The 24,816-nt window shown below is 37.1% G+C and overlaps 1 long non-coding RNA gene across 2 annotated transcripts in view; it reads right to left on the reverse strand.

Annotated features, from left to right (window-relative positions):
* LOC147374056 (uncharacterized) overlaps nucleotides 1-19,013 on the reverse strand; it is a 43,062-nt gene extending 24,049 nt beyond the window's left edge. For both annotated transcript variants that reach the window (XR_015162383.1, XR_015162384.1), the window contains exons 1-2: nucleotides 18,094-19,013; nucleotides 15,568-15,649 (exon numbers count right to left, since the gene is read on the reverse strand). This is a non-coding gene — a long non-coding RNA (uncharacterized LOC147374056). The remainder of the gene's footprint in view (nucleotides 1-15,567; nucleotides 15,650-18,093) is intronic.
* Between the last annotated feature and the right edge of the window lie 5,803 nt (nucleotides 19,014-24,816).

Consider the following 24,816-nt stretch of genomic DNA (forward strand, 5'->3'; position numbering starts at 1 on the left):
CTTGCAGTCCAAGGGACTCTCAACAGTCTTTTCTGACACCACAGTTCAAAAGCATCAATTCTTTGGTGCTCAACTTTCTTTATAGTCCAACTCTCACATCCATACATGACTACTGGAAAAACCAAAGCTTTGACCAGACAGACCTTTGTTGGCAAAGTAATGTCTCTGCTTTTTCATATGTTGTCTAGGTTGGTCATAACTTTTCTTCCAAGGAGCAAGCGTCTTAATTTCATGGCTGCAGTCATCATTTGCAGTGATTTTGGAGCCCACCAAAAATTCTCCAGGCAAGAATACTAGAATGAGTTGCCATTTCCTTCTTCACAGGGTCTTCCTGACCCAGTGATTTAATCTGGGTTTCCTGCATTGCAGGCAGATTCTTTACCATCTGAGCCACCAGGGTTAGTATTAAACAACACCTCCACAAATAAGGCAACTAGATTTGCTTAAGGGCTTCTCCCATAGGTCAGGTGGTAAAGAATCCACCTACAATGCAGGAGACTCTGTTTCAATTCCTGGGTCAGGAAGATACCCTGGAGAAGGGATGGCTACCCATAACTCCAGTATTCTTGGGCTTCCCCCTCCAGTATTCTTGGGCTTCCCTGGTGGCTCAGATGGTATGCAATGTGGGAGACCTGGGTTTGATCCCTGGGTTGGGAAGATCCCCTGGAGGAAGATATGACAACCCAATCCAGTATTATTGCTTGGAGAATTCCCCATGGACAGAGTAGCCTGGAAGGCTACAGTCCATGGGGGTTACAAAGAGTCAGACAGGACTGAGCAACTAAGCACAGAATACTTGCTTAAAAGTGTTTATAAAAGATAAAGCAATAAAATATTTCTCAAATAAGAAATAACTTAACTCAATAAATATTTCTTGAATAGGCAGACCACATAGATTGTAAACACACTATAATTCCAAATCCAACATCCCTCATTTTACTAGTTTAAAAAAATTCTGTGAATAAATCCAACCATTCTTTTCAGAAGAAAATAAGTAAGACTTTTAAAAATTGTTTTTAACGAATGCTTTTGTGAAGCAAATAACCACTTTCTGTTTCCTTCCCATGCCTTCTATTCTCTATTCTTACATTTATGATTACCCGTTCTTTCCGTGCAATTCCAGGAGATAAGCAAACCTACAGGCAAAATAATTACTGTTTGTCTTATATAATTAGGTCAAGGATGGAAAGGTCATAAAGTTTGGAAGGTGGCAAAGAAAATTTATATTAACACGAGTGTTGCTTCTCTCTAGTGCTTGAGGACATGGAAAGGGAATTTATGATATTTGGGTTGTGAATTCACTCTTCTGAATAAGTCAGCAGGTATCTTTGAAAGAGTTATAAAAGCTGGGATTTGGATGTCTCCCAAATGTCACAACATTTTAATCTGTTTCAAGCTCTATATACTATAATACGTTTACTTGAATTCTACATGATAAAATTCTGTTATATTGTTATCAATCATTTTAAATTCCAATAAGTGGTACTCAGTCTCAGATAGTCACATGAAATTTAGGTTAACTCCTGCCTGTCTAAAAATCTGTTATTCACAAATGCCAAAAGAATGCATTTAAGCAATTCATCATCAAAATAAGTGAGAAGAGAATACCTGACTAATTTAAAGCCAGAAAATGACATTGCTCAAGTATAAATAATAATAGTGGCTACATTAGCGATATGAAGGTACAGATGAATGACTTCTATTTTTACCTGTTTTCTAATTTTTAAACTTTACTTAATGAAAACTATATAATTCTTATTCTTCAATTAAATTATTTCATTTCATTCTTTAATAAAATTTTTAAAGGTATATTTTAAACAATGAAACAAAGAAATAAAAGGAATTCAAATTGACAAGTAACTTTTTGCAGATTGCATAATACTATACATAGAAAACACTCATGATTCCATAAAGAAAACTATTGGAACTAATCAATGAATTCAGCAAACAAGATAAAAAATTAGCATAATGAAATCTGTTGCCTTTCTATATACTAATAACAAACTATCAGGAACCAAAATTAAAACACAATGCCATTTGCAGTTATATTAAAAAGAATAAAATAACTAGGAGTAAATCTAACTAAAGAAGTGAAAGACCTATACTTTGAAAACTATACAATGTTGATGAAATAAATTTAAAATGATACAAATAATTGGAAAGCTATATCATGCTCAGCTCATAAGCTAGAAGAATTAATGTTATTAAAATATCCATATTAACTAAGTCAATTTATGGATTTAATGCAATCTTTATCAAAATCTCATTGATAATTTTAAAGAACTAAAAGAAACAATTCTAAAATTTATATGAAAACAAAAATGACCTCAATTAGTCAAAGCAAATTTAAGAAAGAAGAACAAAGCTGGATGTATCACACTTCCTGATATCAAATAGCCCTCCCCCCCAAAAAAAATAGATAAATAGATCAACAGAACAGAGAGCCCAGATATAAACCCATATAATTTATAATATGAAATAACCTATGATAAAAGAGAGAAGAATATACAATGGAGGAAAGACAACCTTTTCAATAAATTATATGGGGAAACTGGACAGCTACATGGAAAAGAATGAATCTGGACCATTCACTCCCATCATATATAAAAATAAACTCAAGATAGATTGAAGACTTAAATGTAAGACTTGAAACCATAAAACTTATAGAAGAAAATATAGGCAATATGTTCTTTCACATCAGTCTTAGCTGTATTTTTTGGATATATCTCCTCAAGTAAGGGAAACAAAAGCAAAAATAAATGTTAATGCAACAAATTAAAATGATTTTGCACGGCAAAACAAAAAAGACAGCAAACTGAGTAGGAGAATATATTCATAAACAATATATTTAATAAGGCAAATATTCAAAGGTTAATATTCAAAATATCAAATATTTCATACAATTCAGTATCCAAACAAAATCTGATTTTAAAATGGGTAGAAGACCTGAAAAGATATTTTTCCAAAGAAGACACACAGATGGCCAACACATATGGGAAAAAATACTCAATATCATTAATTATCAGGAAAATGCAAATCAAAACCACCATGAAATTTAACCTTATATCTTTCAGAATGGCTATCATCAAATACAGGACAAATAACAAGTGTTGGTGGGGATGTGGAGAAAAGGGAATCTTGATACACTATTGGTCAGAATATAAATTGGTACAGTCACTACAGAAAACAGTATGGATATTCTTCAAAACATTAAAAATAGAACTACCATATGGTCCTACAATTCAGCCATGGGCTATGTTTCTAAAGAAAACAAAAGCACTAATTCAAAAAGATATCTACACTCCTCTATTCACTGTAGCATTATTTATAAAAGGCAAGATATGGAAGCAACCTAGGTGTCCCCTGATAGATGAATGGGAATAGAAGTGGTATGTATAGATATAAACACACACACAATGGAATATTATTCATCCTAAAAAATGAAATCTTGTCATTTGTGACAATACTGATGGATCTAGAGGGTATTGTGCTGAATGAAATATGTCAGACAAAGACAAATACCCATTACTTCACTTATATGTGCAATCTTAAAAGCAAAACAAACAAAATGAAAACACATTCACAGAGAGGAAGTCCACACGGGGCTAGGGAATCAGGCAAAATAGGTAAAGGGCATTTAGAGACAATCTCCCAACTATAAAATAAATAAGTCATAGGGATGTAATATACACCATAAGAAATATGGTCACTGTAATAATTTTGTATGAGGCCAAATGGGTACTAGGCTCATTGTGGTCATAATTTTTAATGTAATTAAAGGTCACATCATTATGTTGCACACTTGAATCTAACATAACATGGATACAAATATATTCAATAAAAAATAAAATGATTGATTTTAGTCAGTTAATTTTTGCAATGAAGATAAATGAGGAAACAACCTATACTGCATTGCCTGATAGGTAGAATAAAGTTAATTATCATCTCCCACTAAAAATAAGTAGCATCTGGAAACTCTGTATGATCCCTCATTAAATAATATGTGTGATAATCATAATACAAGAGTTTATTTTTTCAAACCCCTCTCAGTATTATATAGGTTTAATTTAACAAAACTCAGTGGATTTCTTGAATGTCTAATTTGTCAAAAATTTATTAGAAAATAAATGGAGTATGATAATAGTTTTTAAAGTGACTTGACAGGTACCAAAGAGAAAAAAATAATATTATTTAATTAATGAATTAAACCTTTAAAACTCTGGAATCACTAATTGTAGAACTCCAGGGACTTTAGATATCATTTGAAGCCAACCTTCATATTTTCCCATTAAGCTATCTACAGACCAGAGAGGTAAATTTACTTTCACAATAAATGTCACACAGTGACATTCTGCACTTCCTAAATCCTAAGAGGTAATGATAATCTATAAGAAACCTAGGGAAAAGAACCCCTTCAGATATATGACATTTGTTAAGATTTAATGTATCAAGTACTTTTAATATTATGGCTCATTTAATCTTCAGAGAATCTATACAAGCTATGACTTATTATCTCCACTTAATAGATGAGAAAATTGGTTCAAACTGTGAATAACTTACTCTGCCATACAGTGAGGGGTACAGTCAAATTTGATGTATGACTGCAAATTTCAAACTCTTTCCACTAAGCCATACAAATAAAAGGGACTACTAGCAGAGTAGCCTCAGAAGCCAGATGGGAATAGTTTATCTGCGATTAATACTAATGGTACTACTACCACTAATAATAATTTTTTATATCTCAGTTCAGTTCAGTTCAGTCACTCAGTCATGTCCAAATCTTTGTAGAGTCAGACTGCAGCATGCCAGGCCTCCCGGTCCATCACCAACTCCCGGAGTTTACCCAAACCCATGTCCACTGAGTCGGTGATGCCATCCATCTCATGCTCTGTCGTTCCTTCTCCTACCACCTTCAATCTTTCCCAGCATCAGGGTCTTTTCCAATGAGTCAGCTCTTTGCATCAGGTGGCCAAAGTGTTGGAGTTTCAGCTTCAACATCAGTCCTTCCAATGAACACCCAAGACTGATCTTTACGATGGACTGGTTGGATCTCCTTGCAGTCCAAGGGACTCTCAAGAGTCTTCTCCAACACCACAGTTCAAAAGCATCAATTCTTTACCACTCAGCTTTCTTTTTTTTTTTTAATTTATTTTATTTTATTTTTTAACTTTACAATATTGTATTGGTTTTGACATATATCAACATGAATCCTCCAAAGGTATACACATGTTCCCCATCCTGAACCCTCCTCCCTCCTCCCTCCCCATACCATCCCTCTATACAAGCAATAAATGCTGGAGAGGGTGTGGAGAAAAGGGAACTCTCTTACACTGTTGGTGGGAATGCAAACTAGTACAGCCACTATGGAGAACAGTGTGGAGATTCCTTAAAAAACTGGATATAGAACTGCTTTATGACTCAACAATCCCACTGCTGGGCATACACATTGAGGAAACCAGAATTGAAAGAGACACATGTACCCCAATGTTCATTGCAGCACTGTTTATAATAGCCAGGACATGGAAGCAACCTAGATGTCCATCAGCAGATGAATGGATAAGAAAGCTGTGGTACATATACACAATGGAGTATTACTCAGCCATTAAAAAGAATACATTTGAATCAGTTCTAATGAGGTGGATGAAACTGGAGCCTATTACACAGAGTGAATAAGCCAGAAAGAAAAACACCAATACAGCACTCAGCTTTCTTTTTAGTCCAACTCTCACATCCATAGATGACTACTAGAAAAACCATAGCCTTGACTAGATGGATCTTTGTTGGCAAAGTAATGTCTCTCATTTGTAATATGTTGTCTAGGTTGGTCATAACTTTCCTTCCAAGGAGCAAGTGTCTTTTAATTTCATGGCTGCAGTCACCATCTGCAGTGATTTTGGAGCCCCCAAAAATAAAGTCTGACACTCTTTCCACTGTTTTCCCATCTATTTCCCATGAAGTGATGGGACCAGATGCCATGATCATAGTTTTCTGAATGTTGAGTATTAAGCCAACTTTTTCACTCTCCTCTTTCACTTTCATCAAGAAGCTCTTTAGTTCTTCTTCATTTTCTGCCATAAGGGGGGTGTCTTCTGCATATCTGAGGTTATTGATATTTCTCCCAGAAATGTTAATTCCAGCTTGTGCTTCTTCCAGCCCAGTGTTTCTCATGATGTACTCTGCATAGAAGTTAAATAAGCAGGGTGACAATATACAGCCTTGACGTACTCCTTTTCCTATTTGGAACCAGTCTGTTGTTCCATGTCCAGTTCTAACTGTTGCTTTCTGACCTGCATACAGATTTCTCAAGAGGCAGGTCAGGTGGTCTGGTATCCCATCTCTTTCAGAATTTTCCACAGTTTATTGTGATACACAATAAAGCTTTGGCATAATCAATAAAGCAGAAATAGATGTTTTTCTGGAACTCACTTGCTTTTTCCATGATCCAGCGGATGTTGGCAATTTGATCTCTGGTTCCTCTGCCTTTTCTAAAACCAGCTTGAACATCTGGAAGTTCATGGTTCACATATTGCTGAAGCCTGGCTTGGAGAATTTTAAGCATCACTTTACTAGCGTGTGAGATGAGTGCAATTGTGCGGTAGTTTAGGCATTCTTTGGCATTGCCTTTCTTTGGGATTGGAATGATATCTGACCTTTTCCAGTCTTGTGGCCAGTGCTGAGTTCTCCAAATTTCCTGACATATTGAGTACAGCACTTTAACAGCATCATCTTTTAGGATTTGAAATAGCTCAACTGGAATTCCGTCACCTCCACTAGCTTTGTTCATAGTGAAGCTTCCTAAGGCCCACTTGACTTTGCATTCCAGGATGTCTGGCTCTAGGTGAGTAATCACACCATCATGATTATCTTGGTCATGGAGACCTTTTTTGTACAGTTCTTCTGTGTATTCTTGCCACCTCTTCTTAATATCTTCTGCTTATATCTAAGTGTAACTCTAAAATTTAAAGTAAACTCACACATAATGCTATTTTATTTGATTGTCAGTACAACCTCTGAACTGTGAAATAAATATAAATGGTAGGAAAATTGTACCCACTATTCACAGCTTACCTAAAACAGCTCATATATATGAGACAGTTATATATATCAAGTATTTTATATATATGAGTAATATATATGAGTAATGAGTAATTCACTCATTGCCTTTCTAAATCAATGCCTATATTAGTATTACCTCCTCTTTCTAAAGTTGAAGTCCCATTTATGAACATCTACTTGATAGTGGCGATCCATATCACTCAGATAATGATAGAAAATTTAGTGTCCTAAGAGTAAATCGTAGATGAAAGACTCTGCAATAGGAAAATCAATGTGATACAAGAACAAGATACTTCTAATCTGAAGGTATGTGTCCTTGTGCTAATTGCCTGTCCCTTTATTAAGAAGATTGCAGCTAATTATTAGAGGTGTTATGAACCATTCTAAAATATTTATTCCCACCAACAAATATTTTTGAATGTTCAGTAAAAGAGAAGCCTTGATTTGGCAGAAATTGAGATGGCTTTTGTGGGCTCCACAACCTCTCAGGAATCTAGGCACTGATAATTTGCTTTGGCGGAAAAGGAATCTGTGAGAAGTAGATTTCTGCATGAGTTCTATAACTAAGAAAGATAAATACTTCCTACCCTTTTCCTCAGTCCAGGCCCATGACTGGGATTGAGGCCGTAAGAAAAAAAGGCATTTCTAAACTGGTTCTGAGGCAGAGAGATTGTAGGAAATACATCATAGTCTTGGATCTCAAAGGTGTACAGCTTGGGAGTTCCAGGAGACAGTGTCTGGATAACATGGCAACTGACCAGCAGAGCAACAGCAAGGCTTTGGTAGGTGTGGTGGAGCTGAGTGTCCCTGACAGAGACTCAGTGAACAGCCCTGGCCACTGGCAAGACTGAGGTTTATACCAAGCACATGCAAACAAATATCTCCAGAAATACATGGGTGAATTTTTCAAAAAGCTGAGGTCTATGGGCAAAAAAGGAGAAGAAATGTTTTCAGTAAAATCTGGGTAGATATGCTAAAAACTACCACACAGTTGCACTCATCTCACACGCTAGTAAAGTGATGCTCAAAATTCTCCAAGCCAGGCTTCAGCAATATGTGAACCGTGAACTTCCAGATGTTCAAGCTGGTTTTAGAAAAGGCAGAGGAACCAGAGATCAAATTGCCAACATCCTCTGGATCATGGAAAAAGCAAGAGAGTTCCAGAAAAACATCTATTTCTGCTTTATTGACTATGCCAAAGCCTTTGACTGTGTGTATCACAATAAACTGTGGAAAATTCTGAAAGAGATGGGAATACCAGACCACCTGACCTGCCTCTTGAGAAACCTGTATGCAGGTCAGGAAGCAACAGTTAGAACTGGACATGGAACAACAGACTGGTTCCAAATAGGAAAAGGAGTTCGTCAAGGCTGTATATTGTCACCCTGTTTATTTAACTTATATGCAGAGAACATCATGAGAAACGCTGGACTGGAAGAAACACAAACTGGAGTCAAGATTGCCGGGAGAAATATCAATAACCTCAGATATGCAGATGACACCACTCTTATGGCAGAAAGTGAAGAGGAACTCAAAAGCTTCTTGATGAAAGTGAAAGTGGAGAGTGAAAAAGTTGGCTTAAAGCTCAATATTCAGAAAATGAAGATCATAGCATCTGGTCCCATCACTTCATGGGAAATAGATGGGGAAACAGTGGAAACAGAGGCTGACTTTATTTTTTGGGGCTCCAAAATCACTGCAGATGGTGACTGCAGCCATGAAATTAAAAGACGCTTACTCCTTGGAAGAAAAGTTATGACCAACCTAGATAGCATATTGAAAAGCAGAGACATTACTCTGCCAACAAAGGTCCGTCTAGTCAAGGCTATGGTTTTTCCTGTGGTCATGTATGGATGTGAGAGTTGGACTGTGAAGAAAGCTAAGCACCGAAGAATTGATGCCTTTGAACTGTGGTGTTGGAGAAGACTCTTGAGAGTCCCTTGGACTGCAAGGAGATCCAACCAGTCCATTCTGAAGGAGATCAGCCCTGGGATTTCTTTGGAAGGAATGATGCTAAAGCTGAAACTCCAGTACTTTGGCCACCTCGTGAGAAGAGTTGACTCATTGGAAAAGACTCTGTTGCTGGGAGGGATTGAGGGCAGGAGGAGAAAGGGACGACAGAGGATGAGATGGCTGGATGGCATCACTGACTCGATGGATGTGAGTCTGAGAGAACTCTGGGAGTTGGTGATGGACAGGGAGGCCTGGCGTGCTGCGATTCATGGGGTCACAAAGAGTCGGACACGACTGAGCGACTGAACTGAACTGATATAAAACAAGTTTATTTGCTAGGCTGGTGAGGGAGTCAAATCCAAACATGTAATGCTATAAAATGTAGGCTTACAACCATAGGTTATTAAAACTGAAATGATGCTTACATATTATAGAGTCCAACCCCATTTGGTCTCTCATGAGGAAACTGAGGTCTCATGTTACTTCCTTCTCAAGGAAACAAGCCTCGAGAGTGATTAAGGCAGAGCTTATGACCATTGCTTTCCACCGGATCATGGTGCAGATTTTTCTCACAGCTGGTCCATTTCATTTACTTAAAAGAGCTTTGCATTTAGCACTCTTGGGCTTCTTTAAATTTTTGAGAAGTGAGAATTCTTTTTAATAGAACATGGGCTTTGCAGTTTTAGAAATACTAGTTTTGGTAAATATCAAATTCTTCCCTGAACCAGCTCTTTGAAAAGGCTTTGATGTAAAAAGAAAATTATTTCTAAAATAACTTTTTTGTAACACCAGCAAGGGCACCTCAGGACAATTTATCTTTTCTGTGCTATTCATCTAATATCCTTACATTTAAAATGCTAGTACAAGACAAAAATATTGAAATCAAATGCAACATTGACTTAGAAATTTGTCCAGTTAAGTCTTGCTGTTGCCTCTGGTCTTTTTTATACTTTCAGAATGAAATGATTTAAATTTGGAAAAGAAGGATGCCACATGTTGCCTGGAAAGTCAATGATAGTTTTAAATTTAATATCATATGTAATGTGTAGTTAAATATTGAATTGGAAGGATGTGGCTAGTGTCTACCATATATACATACATATTTATAGTCTAAGCCTATGTATACAGGCTCAGACTGCCTCTACATTAAATAATTAGCAGAGACCATCTTCTTTATCAGTATTAGAATAAGAGTAAGAATTTTGAGTTCTAATTTCAGCTCACTTTCTAATTGCTTTGTGGTCTTGTGTGATTTAATTTCTATCTTCAGTTCTTGGTTTCTAGAAGAGTATGCATGTATGTTTCCTTCCTAACCTAATAAAACAGTGTCATATATATTGGTATTGATTTAGAAGGGCAATGAATGAGTTATTGATATACAATATAATATTGATTTATGTTGTCTCATACAGATCATTAGCTGTTTTAGTAAATCAGGAAATAGTGAGTATACTTTTCCTACCATTTGCATTTATTTTATAGTTTAGGGATTGTACTGACAATCAAGTAAATAGCATATGTTGGTGATTACTTTAAATTCTAGAGTCCCATTGAGATATGTGTGTGTGTGTGCCAAGTCACTTCAGTCATTTTCAACTCTTTGCAAACCTATGGACTGAAACTGGCCAGGCTCCTCTGTCCATGGGATTCTCCAGGCAAGAATACTGAAGTGGGTTGCCATGCCTTCCTCCAGGGGATCTTCCCGACCCAGGGACTAAACCCATGTCTGTTACATCTCCTGCATCAGCAGGAGGGTTCTTTACCAGTAGCACCACCTGGGAAGCCCCCATTGAGATATAAGGAATCATTATTGTTTACTTAGAAAATCTTCCCATCTAGCTGTTGAGACTACACCACTAGCAATCTCTTCCATCAGTAGGCTGAGGTCTTGCAGTTGGTTAGCAGTGCACTGAGGGTGAATCAGAAGGAGAGAGTCCTATTTCATACTCAAATATCCTAAGGGTTGCTGATAACTTAGCCATAGTTATCTTGACTGACAGACAATATCCTATTCTCCTCATCAGATCAACTCTATGGTCACTTCTTTCTCCTTGAACGTAAACCCTAAAATACTGTGTTGGGTTTGAATTCTCGAAGTCCTATCTAGAGTAAATAACTAATACTTTTATTTCCATGCCTACTTAAGAACCAAAAACAAAGGCAAAGTCGGGCTCCTCTAGAAGGAAGGCATCACAATCTATTAGCTGGGAGAATAGCAACCCTTCATCACAAATGGAGGTATGAGGAGGGAAAGTAAGATGGCATGTGATCTTTTTATTCTAATTACTGACTCAAAAGAGAAAAGTCTCATCCTAACCCACAACACACAAACGCATGATGGCAAGTCCAAACAATCATCACCCATGGCACCTAGAAAGTGACCAGAAAAGAATTATCTCCAAGAATTCTGAACTGGCTGTGGTCTGTCTCTCTTTCACCCTGGAATTGCTCTTCCCTTAATTGGTCATTGTGAGTGTGTGTGCTTAGTCGCTCAGTAGTGTCTGACTCTTGTGCAGCCCCATGCACGGCAGGCTGCCAGGCTCCTCTGTCCATGGAATTCTCTAGGCAAGAATACTGGAGTGGGTAGCCATTCCCTTTTCTAGGGGATCTTCCCAACTCAGGGATTGAAGCCAGGTCTCCTGCATTACAAGCAGATTCTTTACTGTCTGAGCCACCAGGAAAGATAAATTTGTCATTGATTGATACATAAGGTACCAATCCAATCAAGAATCAAGTCATCACTGTCATTCTACAGATGCTGTGCCTTACCCGTTTATCTATAGGTATATCTCACCCATGTTCTCAGTTATCACAGTCTTCCCTGTATTGACTGATGATTTTATTATGTATTACAAGCAGTTTTCTGTCTGGCAATATATCATAATCCTTTCCATGCTTAACATTTTTAGCCAACACCCTATTCTATCATCATTTGGGAAGTTTAGAATACAGCATATACATATCACTTCCCATTCTCTATGGTATGTTAAACTCTAGTTTTCTACTAGCATCAGCTTGTTATGTTTGGCACATTCTGATGAGCCAGCCTGATTATTCTGAATTAATGATGTTTCTTCACTATTCTTAATGAAATCTGGTTGATCACAATCTTCAAAAAGGCAAATGAGAGGTATGAGAAATCACCACCATGTAGGAAGTTGGAAAACTAAAATTCTCTATTTAAGAGGGGAAGGTGAAAGTGAAAGTGAAGTCTCCCAGTCATGTCTTACTCTTAGCAACCCCATGGACTGCAGCCTACCAGGCTCCTCCGTCCATGGGATTTTCCAGGCAAAAGTACTGGAGTGGGCAAGGGATTAGTTTGAATTCACTCTCTGAACTCATGGCTGACACTTCTGTTGTCCTCTGTATTCTTTAAGGCTCAGTGTCTAATGTGATTCCTTTGTCTCCTTAAACAGCCTCATGGGCATAGGGCACACTCATATCATCTGAGGAAGCCTGCAGAGCACCTAGCAGACCAGGATGCATAGCCATTGTTGATAATTTCAACTTTAATCTTTTGTACTTACAGTGAGTTTACAGAAAAACAATTCATGTTGGATTAATAACAACCTTGTATATAAAATTGTCTAATAAGCTCTTCATTAAATAAAATAAAATGACTCAGTTTATCCAGCATATTTCCATTAGAAATGAACAGTTTATAAATTATCTGTAAAGTTTGGTGAGCAATTCCTCAGCATCGAGAATTAATCTGCATTCAACAAGTGAGCAATTTAACCTCCTTCCCATCCATACAATCAGCAGCAACATCATATCCAAGGGGAGGAAAGCATAAAACATGTTTGGATATCATAATGAATTCGATTACAATAACACCAAATTAAGCCTATTTTCATTTTGATATTATAAAAAAGCAGCAGGAGGTTTGACTAGATAACTTGCTTTTACTTTATTAAATTCCTTATGTTACAGTCAGCTGGATTGAGTGCTCCCTGGGAGTAAATTAAGAACATTTGGGCCTTGTCTTTACATTCCAAACAGTGTGGCTTTTACAATTCATTTTACTTGGGATGCCAGAGGGAAATTAAGAAGAGCTCCCTAGTTCCTTGGCTTGTTTATTGCCTTCTTTATGCAGAAGGGTTTACTCCCACCTTCAGGTCATGAAATATCACACTGTGGCATGAGGCAAATAAGACTGACTTGTCCCAAGAGCACCATCTCTGTTGTCCAGGACAAATGTCACACAAATACGGGAATTGTCCACATCCTGTTCACTTAGGAGTGAACCGAAACCCTAAGCCCTCCCTCCTTTTTGGTCAACACATATTTATGGCTCCATCTCAACAATGCTAATTAATTAAATGTTTGCTTAGTGGACTAAAAGAGCACACCTCCCAAAGCTTCAGGCAGACACTAAGAGGATTTTAAGTTTGGCTATAAAGGGAAAAGGGCACTTCTGAAATGTTAGAATCCTAATTTACAATGGCATACTGGTACAAGAAGGAAAAAAAGGCCCCTAAATAAAACTGAGTCAACTTCAGCAGTCCTCAAACAGTTCATACCACTAACTTGGAGCACATGTCCAACTGCAGCCAAGTCTAATGAAAGCTTGAATACTCAGTTCTCTAATGGCCCTGCCATTTTCCCTTTGCAGCTTCCTGTTTCTCCATACGTTATGGCGTTCGAAATCTATTTTTATAGCAAGTTTATTACATTTCATTTCCTAACAGTTGGCACATTTTGTCTTACTGCAGCCATGTTATGAAGTCAGCCACACGTTATCCTATCATCAATTGCTGGGGCTGTGAATCTTCTTGTCTATTGTCAGGGATTTGATTTTCTCTAGTAAAATGTGTTTTCCTCTGCAGGCTTCACCAAAGCATTCACAGCAGCTGAAAAGGGAAGGCTGAGAGGCAGGGCTAGCCACCGGCCCAAACCCAAACGGGATGCTGTTGGGTCCTATGGTGGGGCAAGAAGGGAGGGAGGCCTCCTTCCCCAGACAGGACAGCACGTGTTCGCCGTGTGTTTCCTCTCAGTGCATGCCATTGGAATTTTTGTTTATTTGTTTGTTTTTGCAGGGCCAGTCCTAGACTGAAGATGAGAAAGTGGTACCTTCCGGCTCAAGAACAAAGCAATTTTAGAAACCATTGGTCAAACTGTAGAGAAAAGGTTTCCGGTACCCGGGAAGAGAGTTCATTAACTTTTATTGAAATAAGCACAGGAAAAAGCAACGTCCACTTTTTCATACCATATTTTACATGTGAGCAGGTGCAGAGGGTTCTGCTATGAAAACATCATCAATATTGACAGACATAAAAAAATGGTTATGCATTTGGATATGTTATAAATTGATTTGGATATATTCTTATTAGAATATTGATAGACACGAGAAATGTTCATATTATACAATAGAGTGTTTGGCATAATTGTAAAGCACTCCTTTTCATATCCCCTCCACTCTCCTGTTCTCACTCTGTCATGCTCATTTTACACTCCGTAAGCCTTGGTTAAATCCAACTGTCTGTCTAATCCACACCTGAACCTGAGCATCAGAGAACTGTTAAGAAAAAGCACTCAATCTTGCTGAGTGACTTCACCTAAAATTTTCAATATGTGTGTGTGTGTGAATCTATCTATCTATCTATCTGCAGAATCACCCAATCCCCTGGTTTAAATGTATAAATGTTGGTTTAAATGTAAATATATTCATTGATTATACAACACACAAATTGTATCTTCAGTGCTGATTTCCCTCCTGAACTATATAGATTTATAGAAATAATAAGATTAGTATTAACTGAGCATCTTTTATACATAATGAGAAGTTCACATGTATTCTGACCAAAAGAGAATTATGTCCTCTCCACTTTCCCCCAATTATTCTTTCCCCCATCACTATTCTCCAGAAATGGTACATCATTGTTCCTGCACCTCACTCCAAAAAATCTGCAGTCATTTTTTTTACCACTCTTTGTTCCCCATAGCCTATGTCCAATCTGCTAACAATAATTGCATTGTTATGCAAAATTACAGTTAACAGCAACCATTCCTTACTAACAGCGTCAGTTCAACTTATAATTTTTTTTGTCTAGAATAGCTTTCAAATGGTCAAGCACTTCTGTTTTTTCCCCCCAAAGGTCACTTTTGCATGGTATACAAAGTGATATTTTTGTAAAGCATAATTCAGGTTATATCACTCATATGACTAAAACCATCCAATGACTTCACACATACTGTAATGTTATACATTGTTATATTTTTAATATATTCATCATCCTATGAGGCGTTGTTGTTGTTGTTATTGTTCAGTCGCTAAGTCATGTCTGACTCTTTTGCGACACCATGGACCATGCTCCTCTGTCCACAGGATTCCCCAGGCAAGAATGCTGGAGTGGGTTGCCATTTCCTTCTCCAGAGGATCTTCCAGACCCAGGGGTTGAACCCATGTCTCCTGCATTGGCAGTAGTAAAGACCACTGAGCCACCAGGGAAGCCCCATATGAGGCATATTTTTCTGCAGTTTTTTTCAAGATGAATTAATTCTTCCACTCAGCAAATATTTATTGAGTGCCGACAAGGATCCAGGCACTACACTCACCTCTGGAAATACAGGAATGGAGAAGGAAGAAATCTTGTAAGAACTTACACTATTTGCTCTGCTGTCTCACTGCACATTTGTCCTGTTGAGAAAAATAAATGTTCACTACATGAAATTTGGAAGACACAGAAAATCATACAGAAGAAACATAATATACTACATAATTAGATTAATGTTACTTCCAGTGTCCTCTCATGCTTTTCTGTATTTCCTTACTGTATTATTCCTGTGGCCATAGCCTATGTTTCTGCATTCCTTAGTACCCAGGTCAGGATAGTCCATCCCAGCTGGGTTTTGGAAATTACTTCAGTCCTGAGCTATCTTCCCAATGACTGAGATCATGCCTTATCAAAGTCTTGTACTGTAGGGGGGCAAGCTTGTCCTTCTGTCTACCTTTCTAGAGAATCCTTCCTTGATGTATGCATCACATTTAGTATCTATCTCTAGGTTACAAAGGATCTATCTCTAACCCTCAATTAAAAAAGCAGGAGAAGCTCCAAACTTTAGGCATGTATCTTATGGTTTTGTTGATTTAACCTCCAAAGCAAGCAAAGGAAAGGGGCTGCTGGTGGTTGTTCTTTTATAAAAACAGCCAGATCAGACATCCTGGGGGACTTCTTGGCTGATTCTAAAACTGCCATCAAGCTCATATGCCATTCATAAATATTAAGAAATAGAAAACTCAAGCATAAGCACGAGAACTTCAAATAAAATCAAAAGCCCTGTGAGAATGTAGTTTTACTGCAGAACTACTGCACAGCCTGAAGTCATAAAGAGAAGCACCAGGGAACTGATTAACTAGGACTGTAGTGACAGTAAGCCAGAAAATACGTTTTCCCTTCAAAGGCAGAGAATCTGATAGCCCTGCATGATACAGTGCAATGCCACATGCCTCATGGACACCAATTTAAATCCAAGCAGGGTCAGTTGTCAGAGCAGAAGTCATTTGTGTCCAATAGCATTTTATTAGCACATGCACTATGTTTCAAATTCTGAACCCCATTCTTCGCGTGTATGAGTACATCAATAAGAACATGGAAGGGGGATTAACATATACACACTACTATATATAAAACAGATAACCAACAAGTACCTAATTTACAGCACAAGGAACTCTATTAAATATTCTATAATAACCTATATGGGAAAAGGATCTGGAAAAGAATGGATATATGTGTGTAAATATATGTGTGTGTGTGTATATATATATATATATATATAAAGTGAATCACTTTGTTGTACACCTGAAACTAACCCAACACTGTAAATCAACTCTACTCAAATATAAAATAAAAATTAAAAATAAATTAATTAAAATAATATTACTCAATTTGTTCTCACTTGGACTCCAAAACAAACCATGTCCACATAATACAAGAAACTAGCAAATAATGAGTAGCAGAGAAACTCAATTTTATAATAATTATAATAATAGCCACAGCAAGGTGTTTTTACACCTTGTATTTATGTACTACTTTACAACTCTTACATTTATGGTTTTGTTATTTCTTTTAGCAACTCAATGAAATTAGCTAATTTACAAATTTTTATTGGTTTTATTTTACAAAGGTGAAAAACTGAAGTTCAGATTGCTAAGTAACTTGCACCTTGATTTGTAACCTAACTCAAATCCTAACCATGAAGAGAAGGGAACTAGGACTCTAATGTGGGCCTTCTGATTTCAAGTCTACAATTCTTTCTTAAACAGCATGTTGTCTCTTTTTAAGGGTTTTGTAACAACTCAGTCTTTAGAAAAAAGTAATTTCATCAATTGGACAATTTAGAGAATAAACCATTGTCCAGGTATTTTTTCCCTAGTGCAGAAATACTATATTCTTTCACAGTAGAGCAATTATGCAGTACTTTTAGAATAATCAGTTGAACATACTATAATTATTCACAGTAGAAAATGTATATCTGTTCTTTCCTCAAGTTGATAATAATAAAGCCAAAAATTAAATAACAGCATTATGTTTATTGATTACTTTACATGTGACAGTTTTTACTTTTAAACCTTGTAAGAACTTAGCAAAATGAGCATTATACCCTGTTTTTCAGATGGAAACTCAAGAATATAAAGGTTAAGTACGTTGAACAAGCACAGAGAAAATGTAGCAGGGCTGGGGCAAAATTTCTATTGATCTGATTTCAAAGCTTGTGGTCAATCATTACAATTTTACCAAGAGGATAAGAAGCACACAGCAGAATCACTAAGGAACCTTCTCTGAGGATGGTACAAGGAATACCAGACTTTGAAAACCTGTGTCATTTTTTTTTTTAAGGACTCACTGGATCAAGGGAAAATATGTAAAATTATTTTCTCAAGTACTCTGCTATTTTTCTAGGGAAAATATCCAATATATATATTTTACAACTAGTGTACTGACATACCAAAGTCAAGTATAATATCAACTTAACAGCAAATATTCATTAATACTGAATGCAAAATACTGTAAACTCCATGGTCTTAGCAATATGAGGAGTTCAAGATAAAAAAAAAAAAAAAAAAAGACTAAACAGACATACCTAAAGCCTTGGAGAGCCAGTGGAGGAATTGTTGCAAGCTACAATAAAACAGAAATGAAATATTGTATGAGTTGCGAAAGCCATAGTTCTCAAGTTTTAGTGGGGATTGGAAACACCTGGAGGACTTAACAGACTGTTGGATCCCACCCCCTGAGTTTCTGCCTCAGACAGTCTGGGAAGAATCTGAGAATTTGCATTTCTAACAAGTTTCCAGGTGATACTCGTGTTGCTTGATCCTTGGTCTCCTCCCTCCATGGGATTCTCCAGGCCAGAGTACTGGAGTGGGTGGCTATTTCCTTCTCCAGGGGATCTTCCTGACCTAGGGATTGAACCTGGGTCTCCCACATTCCAGGCAGACGCTTTAACCCAATTCTAAGAGAGTGTAGAGGGAGATGTGATAAGCCTTCCAAAGCAGAAGTAATACTTTTGAACTGCATTTTGACAAAGAAGCAGAATTTCAGATATTGAGAGATAATTGCTTCAGTCTCAAGAAGAGGCATAATCCTTCAGGCTCTTCTTTCTCATTTTAGTGATTTGGTTATTCTACTCTTGCAAAATAAATATGAAACCATGTCTCCTTATTCAACAACTCAGTATACTTTGTTTTCTAGGCTTAAACCAATGTACTGATATCCAGAAAAGAATGAAAGAACAGTTTCAGCACATTTTAAGCCTTTAATTAAATTCTTTCTTTTTTCCATTTTGAATAATTTCAATTTCCTCTGAAACTTTACATTTTGTTTTACTTGGCCCTCACCTGACTCTCACAGTCTAGGGATGACTAAGAAAATGAATGAAGTGTTGATCAAGTTTTATTTTGTAGGCTTGTTTGATTATAATGGCCAAAATAGTCACAACTTCTCATGTAAGCATGTGTCCTAGTTTTAAACCAAGAGGCAAAAAAGAAAAAAAAAAAAAGAGTTGGAAACATTTCTAAAAGCATTTAAACTGTATGCTGAAGCTGGAGAATAATCAAGAGAGAAAATAATACTAACTTGTGAGAATAATTTTGTTCCCAATTCCTCTATCATTTTACCACCTGGTTCTAATGAAGTAATTTAAGTTCTCATTGCTCTGAATTTTATATTTGTAAAACAGGGATAATATTTGCCAGGAGGCTTAGTTAATGATTGAAAATCATTTTGAGATCATTGGGAAAGGACAATAAAACACCATTTCTCTTCTTTGAGTTTTGATAATCAAATGATCAAAAAAGAGGAATTAATACTCTTTCAGCAACAAATCCTTTTAAAGTCATTTTCCTACTACTAAGTTGCTTATTGTCATGATAAATGTATATTAGATTCCAATATCGTCAAGTACGTACAATCATTTCTACTAATGGTTTTTATTCCATTTCTCTTGCAGATGTAACAACTAAGTGGAAGATAATTCAAACAGTCTAGACATGAGAAAACTTTTCCCATAAAGGGCCAGGTAGTAAATAATTTAGATTTTGCAGGCCACATAGGAGCATGTGATCACAATGATCATGCTCACGAGTCATTGAAAAGTGGGACAAAGTATCACAACTAATCATTATCATTTTTTATTTCCATCCCCCAAAGCATCAGCATCTCTTCCCTCTTCTTTTACTTACTCAGATTTAGTCAGTAATAAAAATTGAGGTAGAATTCACTGATCTTAGCTTTTTTTGTTATAAAATGGATTGCTTTCAAAAATAACACTGTTGTTTTCAAGTTTTGTTTGGCTTCCCCAAAATAATTTATTAAGTCAAGCTGGTTGATTTCAGTATCCCAAATGTAAGCCATCCTGTTTCATTCACATTTTCTATTTTGTTTTGCCTGCTGCTTTACTACTTGTGTTTCCTCATGAGCCTTTACAGAAAATAATACTATTCCTTCAGTTGTGCAAATTGAAAACCTATTTTTAAGGAGCTGTGTTCCAGCCATCTTGATTATCCTACTTTCCATTCCCCTCTTCATTTATTTAAAAAGAAAAGACTATATACAAGCCCCCATCTCTCTCCTGAGTGTAGTTGTGGAAGCCTGTTGTATTCTTACTAACGCTTTTACACACATTTCATTTTGTTTCCTATTGCAGCGATAATTTACCTTCGTGTTTGCTTTTCTGTTTAGACTTCGTTTAAGAAGTTTTGTCTAAAGTGCTTTATATAAAGATTCCTAATTAGGTCTCCTTTTAAAATGATTTAAAGTGGAAATCGAGAGTCTCACAATTTAAGTTGCAACAATTTACAAAAATTGTTTAAAGATTTTTGCTACTTTGTGGTTATAATTAAGGTTTTTAAGATTAAGAGCTTCTTTTAACTGAGATGGACTTTTACACAAAGATCCTCAAAACTTCATAAAAATCAATAAAACATTTCTTATTTTAGTCTAATATAGAATTAATATATTTTATGCTATAGAAAATGGAAAAGATACTCATTTTAATATTTGACCATAATTTCACAATTTAATATTAAGTTCTTCCCCTGCCCCCATTTCTACGGTGTGCACTTCAGAAATCAGCCTATCAGTCCTAGACACGAGTCACACTGTCACGTTTCCCTTCAGTTCATAATTGGAAATCAGTCAGTCACAGAAATGTCTTCATAGCACTGTGATTTAGCCTTATGTCCTCGGCTTTTATTGAGGGCTGACATAATAAAGGGCTCTGTGAAGAAACTCTTTGGATAAAACTGCTGCTAAAGACACCCCCATTACATTGTTCAATGTTCCTATAAAAAGTATCCAATTTATGTTTTCCTAGTTTCCAAACAAGCAAGAGATTTCCCCTTTTGATGATTTTATTTGGTCTCTTTCATTTTACATAATTTAAAAAGCTGCTGCTGCTGCTGCTAAGTCGCTTCAGTCGTGTCCGACTCTGTGCGACCCCATAGACGGCAGCCCACCAGGCTCCCCTGTCCCTGGGATTCTCCAGGCAAGAACACTGGAGTGGGTTGCCATTTCCTTCTCCAATGCATCAAAGTGAAAAGTGAAAGTGAAGTCGCTCAGTCGTGTCCAACTCTTCGAGACCCCATGGACTGCAGCCTACCAGGCTCCTCCGCCCATGGGATTTTCCAGGCAAGAGTACTGGAGTGGAGTGCCGTTGCCTTCTCCCAATTCAAAAAGAGTTGTAAACTAATAAACAAATTCAATAAAGTTGCAGGGTACAAAAACAATATACAAAAGTCAGTTGAATTTCTATACACTAACAGTGAACAGCTCAAGATGGAAATTAAAAAAAACATTTCTGGGTAAATTGCCTATCTCTAAGTGACTTAGTTCTTCTTCTGGGTTTTTAGCTCATTCTTTCCTCTGAAATATATTCCTTTGTCACCTCATTTTGTCTAAATTGCTATTTGTATTTCTATGCATGTGGTAGGTTGATTAGGTTTATCAACCTTAACAGAGAAAAACAAATATCATATGATATCATTTATATGTGGACCCTAAACAAACACACAAATGAACTAACTTACAAAACAGAAACATACCCACAGACTTAGAAAATAAACTTAGAGAACAAACCAAAAGGGAAAGGTGAGGGGGAGGAAAACCTAGGAGGTTGGGATTAACATATACATACTACTATATATAAAATATGTAAACAACAGGACCTACTATATAGCACAGGGAACTATAATCAGTGTTTTGTAATAACCTTTCATGGAAAATAATCTACTGTAACTGGAAACTAACATAACATTGTAAATTAATTATGCTTCAATTTTGAAAATAGAAGAAAAAAAGGAAACATTCCTGTTTCCAACAGCATGGGAAAAAAAAAATGAAATGCTCAGATTGTTAACCAAAAAGGTAAAGAACTTGTGCATTGAAAACTACCAAACATATCTAAATTCATCCAACTCAGAGAAGCAGAAAGCAGAATGGTGGTTGTGTAACCCAGCAGGACCCAAGGGGACCTTCCTGGAACAGTCTCCCTTCCCCTATATCCTCTGCTGTAGCTCCTCTTTGATGTACTGGATAATAGTATTTCAGGCAGATTTCCTGAGTTTTTCAGATGCTAAAATCCACTACCCAAAGGAATAAATGAACTACTTGATGATCATGAGCATGTACCCCAGATCTTCTGGCACTTAAGGATTGATAATGTTAGCACCTGTGACACTACCTTGTTACCTCAACATCAACCAATCAGAATTGTGCACAAGGTGATCACATACCCTGGGATGGCCCTCCCTCAAGTTGCCTTGAAAAAAAATGTTTTGCTGAAACTCTTTGGGGGAGTAGGGGAGTCCCATGTTTTTTGAGCATGAGCCACTCATTTTCCTTCCATGGCCCTGCAACAAAACTTTTTCTGTTCCAAACTCCAGTGTTTTGGTTTGTTGGCCTCACTGTGCCTCAGGCAAAGAAACTGGCATTTGGTAACACTTAATAATGTCTGCAGGAAGGGGAAACAGAATACTGTTAAATAGTATAGAGTTTCAGTCATGTGAGAAGGAAGAGTTCGGGAGATCTACTGTACTACACTGTGCTTACAGTTACCAACACAGTAGTTGAACAAAAAATTTGTTGAGAGAGTAAATCTCATGCTAGCCATATTTTTACCACCAATAAATAAATTAAAAACCTACAAAATTTCTGGAGAAGAACATAAGAGAAAAATCTTTGTGAATGTCATCAAAATTTTGTACTTCTACTATTTGAAAGGTATCATTAAAGTGTTTAAAAGATAAGCTGCCAACTGGGAGAAAATATTTGCAAATTATATATCTAATAAAAAAAATCTGTACCCTGAATGTATAAATGACTCTTAAAAGGTAAGAAAAATAGACAAAATATTTGAATAGTCTACCATACAAGATATAAGGTCAGAAAATACATGACTTAAGCACATAAATATATATTCAGTATCATTAGTCATTAAGACAATGAGATGCCACAACATACTGATTAGAATTTCTTTTTTTAAAACATTTAAGACAGTGCTTTATTTTTTTTCTTTTAGCTTTCAATTTATTTTTTAATTGAAGGATAATTGCTTTACAGCATTATGTTGGTTTCTGTCAAACATCAACTTTTTTTTAATATTACTGCATTTTTATTACTTTAATTCTCTGATATTTCTTCATTATTGTGGCGGTGGAAATAAAAAAGTAAAATTTCTCCATGCACAAACAGTGTCCACTGACAGAAAATGATGCAGGAAGGATGTCTTTCTTTTGGCAACATTTCTAAATATGCTCGCCAACTGAAGTCAATTGGCAGTGTAATTTCAAAGCGAATTCCAGTGTCTGAGATGGTCCATCATATGTCAAGAAGCATATTGGGGAGGAACCCTTCCCCTCCCTGGTGGTTAGCCCTGGCTCAGGAACCTGAGGGAAAAAGTTACCTAGGTTCTAAGATCCCTTCACTCCTGGCCCTGGGCCAAGAAATGCACACCAGGTGGATGGGGAGGAAGCTATAGGCCTGGGATTCCCGCTGTTACCCTGGGATCCAGATGCATCCTAGAGTGCCAGTTGTCCAAGAATTTCTGAAATTAAAAAAATGTTACCATACGAAGTGATGATGAGACTGTGAAGTAACTAGAACTCTCAAGTGCCATTGATCAGAATATAAAATGTCACATGCACTTTTGAAAACAATGAGTAGTTCCTAAAATATTTAAATACACACATATCACTTGACCTGGTTATCCCAGTCCTTGTCTTTACCTGCTGCTGCTGCTGCTAAGTCGCTTCAGTCGTGTCCGACTCTGTGCCACCCCATAGACGGCAGCCCACCAGGCTTCCCTGTCCCTGGGATTATCCAGGCAAGAACATTGGAGTGGGCTGCCATTTCCTTCTCCAATGCATAAAAGTGAAAAGTGAAAGTGAAGTCGCTCATTCGTGTCCGACTCCTAGCAACCCCATAGACTGCAGCCCACTAGGCCCCTCTGTCCATGGGATTTTCCAGGCAAGAGTACTGGAATGGGGTGCCATTGCCTTCTCCTTGTATTTACCTAAGAGAAAGGAAAGAATGTGCCCATACAAAGTCTGGTATCTAATTCAGAACAACTTTATTAACAATTTATTTACCACAGACATATTAATACGTCTTTTGTTACCTCAATGTTATAGACTGGTGTGTTTCAATAGTCACTTACATAACAAGTTGCTGGCTACAGGCATTAATTTCTGCAAAAACCTCTCATTGTGTCAGTCAACAATGTGTTCAGTTCAGTTCAGTTGTTCAGTCGTGTCTGACTCTTTGCGACCCCATGAATCGCAGCACTCCAGGCCTCCCTGTCCATCACCAACTCCCTGAGTTCACTCAAACTCACGTCCATCGAGTCGGTGATGCCATCCAGCCATCTCATCCTCTGTTGTCCCCTTCTCCTCCTGCCTCCAATCCCTCCCAGAATCAGAGTCTTTTCCAATGAATCAACTCTTCACATGAGGTGGCCCAAGAATTGGAGTTTCAGCTTTAGCATCAGTCCTTCCAATGAACACCCAGGACTGATCTCCTTTAGGATGGACTGATTGGATCTCCTTGCAGTCCAAGGGACTCTCAAGAGTCTTCTCCAACACCACAGCTCAAAAGCATCAATTCTTCAGCCCTCAGCTTTCTTCACAGTCCAACTCTCACATCCACACATGACCACTGGAAAAACCATAGCCCTGACTAGATGGACCGTTGTTGGCAAAGTAATGTCTCTGTTTGTTAATATGCTGTCTGGGTTGGTCATAACTTTCCTTCCAAGGAGTAAGCATGTCTTAATTCCATGGCTGTAGTCACCATCTGCAGTGATTTTGGA

The sequence above is a fragment of the Bos grunniens genome, chromosome 4 (assembly GCF_055505025.1).
Source record: "Bos grunniens cultivar Pamir isolate PY7600 chromosome 4, Bosgru_T2T1.0, whole genome shotgun sequence".
In the NCBI taxonomy this organism is placed as follows: domain Eukaryota; kingdom Metazoa; phylum Chordata; class Mammalia; order Artiodactyla; family Bovidae; genus Bos; species Bos grunniens.